Source organism: Lactuca virosa, chromosome 9 (genome assembly GCF_052849685.1).
Source record: "Lactuca virosa cultivar CGN04683 chromosome 9, Lactuca_virosa_CGN04683_v6, whole genome shotgun sequence".
NCBI classification, from domain to species: domain Eukaryota; kingdom Viridiplantae; phylum Streptophyta; class Magnoliopsida; order Asterales; family Asteraceae; genus Lactuca; species Lactuca virosa.
The window spans coordinates 82,994,320-83,002,041 of NC_136434.1; positions in this window are offsets into that span (position 1 = coordinate 82,994,320).

Here is a 7,722-nt window from a genome sequence, read left to right on the forward strand (position 1 = left end):
GGACAAATCTATTGCATCATCCTCTACTGTAGCTGCTCCTGTGTTGGCAATTGGCCAAGGAAAGGGAAAGAAGAGGAAGGCTACTTCTAAAAGCCACCATAAGGGTAAGACCCAAGATGGTTCCTCTTCTAGTGGGACCAAAGCAGGTTCTGTTAAGCCCTCTTCTGACCCCAAGGAAGCAGAGTGCTTCTATTGCCACCAGAAGGGCCACTGGAAACGAAGCTGCCCAAAATATATGCAGGACATTAAGGATGGGAAGATAAATCCCACCTTTGCAGGTATGTATTTAATCAAATCTAATAACTCATCACCTGCTACTTCATGGGTCCTTGATACTGGATGTGGTTACCACATTTGTTCTGATTTGCAGGGGCTAAGAAAAAGTAGGGAAGTGGATCATGGAAGGATAAACTTGATCATGGGAAACAAGAAGTCTTCACCAGTAACCAAGATCGGAGTTTATTCCTTAGTGTTGAGTAATGGGTTAGGGCTAGATTTAAATAATTGTTGCTATTCGCCAGATATGGCAAGGAACATCATTTCTTTTCATGGATTGTTTAGACAAGGTTTTAGATATTCGTTTGATAATAGTAATGGTTCTATTAATGCTTATTTGAATGGTGTCTTTCATTTCAATGCATTACCTTGTAATGGGATTTATGAATCTGTGTTAATTGTAGATAATTTAGGAAATGATGTTTTGAATATTGATTCGTCCACAAGTTTGGACAAAGCATATGCTTGTGGCATTGTCGCCTTGGCCATGTTAACAAGAAACGCATTAGGGGTGAGCGCGGTACGGTTTGGTGCGGTTATTAGCCAACACCTCACCACTAATCGCAAATGCGGTTAATCCATTTTCAAAACCGCTTGTTGCGGTTATTATTGCGGTGCGGTTATGCGGTTATTTTTGCGGTGCGGTTTTGTTTTTTTTGTGTTGCGGTTATTAACCGCATTGATTTGATGCAGTTATTTTGTGTGGTTTTTAACCACAGTTTAGAGCTCAAACGGTTTTAAGAGTTCAAACATATTACTTGTAATGATAAAAAAACTCATAAGGTATAAGACAATTAACTTAAATTACAAACAACTAATATCTTAAAAATGTCAAATCAATATTAATTAACAATAAATATCTTAAAATTGTCTAATTTCACCATTTTTCAAAGTTAAACATAACAAAAAACCAACACTTTTGTCTTCTAGTATTTTATCCATCTTTCATCCATGAAACGTCTTACTTTCAATATTTAATATATTAATAATTAGTAAAAAAAATTGTATATAATATATGCGGTGCGGTGCGGTTTTTTTGCGGTTTTGAAAACTAATAACCGCACAACACTGCAAATTTGCGGTTTTTGAAAAACAGAAAACCTCACCATCGGTTTTTATTGCGGTTGCGGTTTATCGGTTGCGGTTTATGCGGTGTTTGCAGTTAATTTTAGTTGCGGTGCGGTTTTTGCTCACCCCTAAAATGCATAGTCCAACTCCAAAGGGATGGAGTCTTGGAGTCATTCGACCTTAGGGACGATGACGTGTGTGATTCTTGTTTACTTGGGAAGATGACCAAGTCACCCTTTACTGGCTCATGTGAAAGGGGTGAGGGTGTATTGGATCTCATACATACAGATGTATGTGGACCCTTTAGATCCACCACAAGGGACGCTTGTCGCTTCTACGTGACTTTTACAGACGATTATAGCAGATATGGATATATCTACTTAATCAAGCAAAAGTCAGAAACCTTTGCAAAGTTCAAAGAGTTTAAGAATGAAGTGGATAATCAGCTGGGCAGGAAAATCAAGATGCTTCGATCTGATCGAGGAGGAGAGTACCTAAGTATTGAGTTTCACGACTATCTAAAAGAATGTGGAATAGTTTCGCAATTGACGCCTCCTAGAACGCCACAATTGAATGGTGTGGCTGAGAGACGTAATCGAACCTTGCTGGACATGGTTCGTTTTATGATGAGTCGTGCTTCGTTACCAATCTCATTCTGGGGGTATGCCTTAAAGACTGCCGCCCATATCCTTAACTTAGTTCCTACCAAGAAGGTTGCCAAGACACCTCACGAGATGTGGACAGGGAAAGCTCACTCGTTAGCACATATGAAGGTTTGGGGTTGTGAAGCTTTCGTAAGACGAGAGACTCACGACAAACTAGAACCTCGTAGTGAGACTATCCACAGAAGTCTTTTGGCTATCTCTTCTATAGACCAAGTGACAATGTTGTCTTTGTTGCTAGGAGAGGAGTTTTCAGAGAGAGAGAACTCATAAGTCAAGGAGACAGTGGGAGTCAGATTAACCTTGAAGAGCTTCAAGAGTCAGGAGATGAAGGAACCTCTGACACTGGCGTTCAACCTGAGGAGGAAACTCCTGTTGAACCAATTGACCAGTCCTTACCTCTTAGACGTTCGAGTAGAGTTATTGTTCCACCCCAGTTTTATGGTTTCCATATTACTACTGACAGGGATACGTTTATTAGTGATAGTACACTAGTAAATCTGGACGAACCTAATAGCTACAAGGAAGCCATGGCAGGACCAGAGTCTGCTAAATGGAAAGAGGCAATGGACAGCGAGATTCAGTCCATGTATGACAACCAAATTTGGAATTTGGTTGATAATGTACCGGGTCGTAACACAGTCGGATGCAAGTGGATCTTCAAGAAGAAGACAAACATGGATGGGAAAGTGCATACTTATAAAGCGCGATTGGCCGCGAAGGGCTTTACTCAAACTCCTGGAGTTGACTATGATGAGACCTTCTCGCCAGTTGCTAAGATAAAGTCTATTAGGGTAATGCGCGCAATAGCTGCGTTTCATGATTATGAAATCTGGCAGATGGACATAAAAACCGCTTTCCTAAATGGGAAGTTGGCTGAGGATGTTTACATGAATAGCCAAAGGGTTTTGTCGATGCGAAGCATCCAAATAGAGTGTGCAAGCTTGAGAAATCCATTTATGGATTAAAGCAAGCATCTCGCAGATGGAATCTTTGTTTTGACGAGAAGGTCAAAGAGTTTGGTTTTCTGCGAAACTAAGATGAGTCATGTGTGTATGTCAAGGCCAGTGGGAGTATAGTGAGCTTCCTCGTATTGTATGTTGATGACATACTACTCATAGGAAATGACATTCCAACCTTGCAGGAGGTCAAGTCCTGGCTTGGGAAGTGTTTCGCTATGAAGGACCTCGGAGAAGCTGCATATATACTAGGAATAAGGATAGTGAGAGACAGAAGTAAGAGACTGATAGGACTCAGTTAGGATACATACTTGGAAAAGGTACTAAAACGTTTTAGTATGGAAAATTCCAAGAAAGGGGAGTTGCCAATTCAATGCAATACCAAACTGAGTAAGACTCAGAGCCCGAGTACAGAGGCAGAGATAGCTGATATGAGCCGAGTACCTTACGTTTCTGCAGTTGGCTCGATTATGTATGCTATGACCTGTACCCTCCCTGATGTGGCCTTCGCTTTGAGCATGGTCATCAGATATCAAGGGAACCCTGGTAGAGCACATTGGATTGCTGTCAAGAATGTTCTTAAGTACCTATGAAGGACCAAGGAATGGTTTCTAGTCCTCGGTGGGAGTGATAACTTAAGGGTGCGAGGGTACAGTGACGCTAGCTTCCATACGGATCGGGATAATTACCGATCACAGTCGGGCTGGGTCTTTACCCTGAACGGAGGAGCAGTGACTTGGAAATGTTCCAAGCAAGAGACCGTAGCTGATTCAACGTGCGAATCAGAGTACATTGTGGCAAGCGAGGCGTCAAAGGAGGCTATATGGTTGAAGAACTTCATTGGAGACCTTGGAGTTGTGCCATCCATAAAGGAGCCCATGTAAATTTTCTGTGATAATGAAGGAGCGGTTGCCTTGACCAAGGAACCAAGAGATCATGGCAGATCTCGACATATCGACAGGAAATACCATTTTATTAGACATCGGGTAGAAGAGGGACTCGTCGTTGTGAAAAGGATATCGTCAGAAGATAACCCAACAGATCCCCTTACGAAGGGACTGAGTAGGGTCAAGCATTTGAAGCACACTAGGAGCGTTGGGCTAAAGGACGATATTAGTTTAGATTAGATAGGTAGGAAACTTGTAATGGATAATTTTGTATTCAACATTTGATGATTAAATAAAGGTGTGTTATTTATAAGAAAGTTACTATCTTGTGTTGATTATTTATCTATTGTTTCAATTTTGCATGTTTTGACTTCCTGAATAATAAGATTATTCAAACAGTCCACAATCGCTCATATGTTGGAAGTAGATATGAAAGAAGATTGTCATAAATTAGTTTGTAGGTTGTCTGAAAGGTTTTAGACATAGCAAAGGTTTGCTACAAAGTTTATGAGTGCTTATGAAATATGTTTTGAGCATTGGAATAAACCCGCACTTGCTAGTATCACTTCATGAAAGTTATCATAAGTGATCGCAAGATGATAATATCATATAATCTTTAAACCTAGAGATATGGTTGTTGTTTGCTAGTTGATTATGCATTGATAATGCGAAAACGCATCAGTAACTTGATGTTATAAAACACATTATTGTGTGTGACTTAGCTAGTAAATGATAAAAGCATATAAGTCGAAGTTTTTCTGTACCTTTTATTCTAAGAGAATAAAAGCGATATCTTGGCCACTCGATGATTTAGTTTGACTTATGTGCCGAGCCCGGTCAGAATGAAGTTGATGTGTTCAACTAAATTCTATGTCGAATAAATCAGAGACCGAGAAACAAAATGTTGGACAACAAGTATTGTCAGCATGATATCTGGAACAGAGGATTATACGATCCCTTATCTGAAGGACAGGATTTTGATCAGAGTTGACAGAAGCGTATAAGAGCTACGATTGCTAACCAGATTCTGAAGTTATATGTGAGATATAGTTACTAGACTTATCCAAGTGGGAGACTGTTGGATTAGTGTCTAAGCCCGTAACTATATTTGGTATGTACTTGACCCGGTTATGCATGGTCCTTTTGGGTTGCCTTCACCAAAGCAACTTGACAAGGTAATTTGAGGAAAGAGAGAGGATAATATGGTTTACTAATATATTATAAGAATAATATATTAAAGGAGAAATCATAATTATTTAATTAGTATTAGTCATAAATTAATTAGGAATTAATTTGGTGACTAAAAGAGATTAATTAAATAAAGGGGTATAAACTGTCAAATGTGTGATAGTTGAGTTTTGGGTTGGGAAACCTAATGGACTAAGGGGGAACGAAATTATGATGAAGGATCATCATATTTTCGTCCAAGGGCCTTATTCCAGAAGGTTCCTTGGGCTACTTGGTGGCTAAGGTATCCATTAGGGTTTAGACTGAAACCCTAGCAGCCTGCACTATAAATAAGACCCCAAGGCTCCAATTTTCGGCCACTTGCTTCCAAGAGAAACCCTAGGGCCGAAAATTAGCATCCTCCCTCCTCTCTCAAAGTTGCCTTCTTGCTTGAGGTGTTTGTGATCCATTAGAGGAGTTACAATTGTGACTCTAAGCTCAAGAGAAGAAGAAAAGAAGATCTAAGCCAATCTTTGAAGAGGTAAACATCTAGATCTGATGTATTAAGTTAATTTTCGAATTATGTATGCTAGATTAGGGTTTGCAAGTCTTGGATTCAATGCATGTACAATAGAGAAACCTAGATCCAAGCATTAGGGTTTGTATGAGCACATAGGATTGTTCTTATGCATAAAACCCATCACGACCGATCCAACATCGGTCTGCAAACCGGATTCATGATATCCATGAATGCTGTTGGTGCATTGGTAAGCCCGAATGGGATCACCACACACTCATAATGATCGTAACGAGTCCTGAAGGATGTCTTCTGTATATCATCATACATGACCCTCATCTGATGGTAACCCGATCGCAAATCAATGTTGGAAAACCAAGACGCACTATAACGCCAGTCAAATAAATCGTCAATCCTCGGAAGTGGGTAACGGTTCTTCACTGTCATCTTATTCAACTCCCAGTAGTCAACGCACATCCTGTGTGATCCATCCTTCTTTTTCATAAGAGGATCGTGTGTTGTTTAGTTGACTTCGTGTGCTTTTAGCTGTCTTGAGGCATAAGCAATGACTTTTCCCCGCTGCATGAGCACACAACCCGAGCCCTGATTGGATGCATAGCAATAGACAACGAAATCCTCCGTCCCTTCGGGCAGGGACAGGACAGGTGCGCTGCATAGGGCCTGTTTCAATGTTTGGAACGCAGTGTCTTGCTGTTCACCCCAACAGAAAGGTACGCCTTTCTGAGTCAGAGTGGTTAAGGGTTTTGCGATTTTTGAGAAATTCTGGATAAATCTGCGATAATAGCCAGCGAGACCCAAGAATTGACGAATTTCTGTGGGTGTCTTCGGTGCTGACCTGCTCTCTATCGCTTTGATTTTGGAGGGGTCCACGTGTATGCCTTCCTCGCTTACCACGTGACCTAGGAAAGTTACTTTTCGAATCCAGAACTCGCACTTGGAGAACTTCGCGTAAAGCTTCTCCGCCCTTAGAGTTTCCAGCACCAATCTCAAGTGCTATTTGTGATCTTCCTCGCTTCTGGAATAGACAAGTATATCATCGATAAACACGATGATGAACTTGTCCAAGAAAGGATGGCACACCCGGTTCATCAGGTCCATGAACACTGCCGGTGCGTTGGTTAGACCGAAGGGCATAACTATGAACTCGTAGTGACCATATCGAGTCCGAAATGATGTTTTAGGAACATCACTCACATGGACTCGTAGCTGATGGTACCCTCATCTTAAATCTATTTTCGAGAAGTAGCCGGCTCCTTGAAGTTGATCGAAGAGGTCGTCGATTCGAGGAAGAGGGTAACGGTTTTTGACAGTGAGCTTGTTCAGCTCTCGATAATCGATACACATCCGAAAGGATCCATCCTTCTTTTTCACGAACAAGATCGGGGCTCCCCAGGGTGAGGAACTCGGTCTGATGAATCCTTTGCTGAGCAGCTCATTGAGCTGGCTACATAGCTCTTGCATTTCTGCTGGTGCTAGGCGATATGGAGATTTAGCTTCGGGGGTAGCTCCGGGGACTAAGTCGATGCGAAACTCGACTTGACGTTCGGGAGGGATTCCCGGGAGATCTTCGAGAAAAACATCGGGAAAGTTGCAGACTTCGGGGATGCTCTCGAGGTCTTTAACTTCCTACTTCTCGTTAATGACATGGGCTAGGAATGCATAACACTCCTTCCGCAGGAGTTTCTGGGCTTTGATGCACGAAATGATGCGAAGGTTTGAGCTGAGTTTTTCGCCGTAGATTACAAGAGTTTCATCCGGGGAAAGATTGAGACGGATAGCTTTTTCGTAACAAAGAATATCAGCATGATTGGGGCTCAACCAATCCATGCCGATGATGACATCGAAGCTCTTTATGGAAACTGGCATAAGGTCGATGGGAAATGAATGATCGTTTAAGGTAAGAGTGCAGCCTACGTATATATCATTAGTGCTCTCCTTCTCACCGTTAGCCATCTCGACGGTAAATGTTCCAGTTAGGGGTTGAGGTTTATGTTTGAGAAGATGTTTGAATGCATGACTAACAAAACTTCTCTCCGCACTAGAATCGAAAAGAATGCATGCATAAGAGTTGTCGAGAAGGAACGTACCCGAAACAACGGTAGGGTCAGCCACAGCCTCCTCTTGCCCCATAGCTAGTACTCTCCCGGTGTTGCCAGTTGTTGTTG